Here is a 1,072-nt window from a genome sequence, read left to right as displayed (position 1 = left end):
ATTTAACATAGGCAGCTTCTGATGGCCACTCCTTCAGAAGGAGGACCCGAACAGCAAGAACAATGCCTGACACACAGCAGTCACTGAATTCACATTGCTGAGTAAATGAGTGAATCATAGTGATCTGGCTAGGGAAAAAAAAATTCTTCAAGTGCTATTTATATTTTTAACATTGTGATTGGCAGAATAATGGTCCCCTAAAGATGCACACATCCTACCTAACCCCTGGAAGGTGTGAAGGTGTTATCTTCCCTGGAAAAGGGACTCTGCAGATATGATTAAATCAAGGATCTTGAAGAAGGGAGATTATCCTGGATTATCCAGGTGGGACCATTATAATTACCAAGATTCCTCAGGAGAAGGCAAGAATCTCAGATTCAGAGAAGATGTGAGGACAGAAACAGTGGTCACAGTGATGCAGGGTCATTGTGGCACCCATTATAAGGACCTTTCAATTCAGGGTAAAAAGAAAAGTGACTTTAAGCAACTACTAAATCTCCTTCTCTCAGCTTCTGTCCCTTCATCTTTAAAAAGACAGAACAGTAGTACCTACTGCAGGAGGTAACTGTGAGAAGAAAATATGACCACAAGGACATGCTATGAAAAGTATCTGGCAGGCGGTGCATGACCCACAAATACCAGTTATTTTTAACATGGCTATTGGAGAATACCAAACAATTAAAAATCTTGAAATAATATCCATGATAATCTGCACATCCTTGAAGACATTTTAGAGCAGTGGCTCTGTCCCAGCCCACAAAGAAAGCAAAGTTGTTTTCCAACATGGTGCAAATTCAAGAAGTTAATTGCTGTAAGCCTATCATCCTTATTTATTTATTTATTTATAATTTTTTTTATTATATTACATTAGTCAACATACAGTACATCCCTGGTTTCTGATGTAAAGTTCAATGATTCATTAGTTGCGTATAACACCTAGTGCACCATGCAATACGTGCCCTCCTTACTACCCACAACCAGCCTATCCCACTTCCCCACCCTTCTCCCCTCTGAAGCCCTCAGTTTGTTTCTCAGAGTCCATAGTCTCTCATGCTTCATTCCCCCTTCTGTT

Source organism: Ailuropoda melanoleuca, chromosome 9 (genome assembly GCF_002007445.2).
Source record: "Ailuropoda melanoleuca isolate Jingjing chromosome 9, ASM200744v2, whole genome shotgun sequence".
Taxonomy (NCBI): Eukaryota; Metazoa; Chordata; class Mammalia; order Carnivora; family Ursidae; genus Ailuropoda; species Ailuropoda melanoleuca.
The sequence above is the reverse complement of the archived record's forward strand: the minus strand, read 5'-3'. Positions refer to the sequence as shown.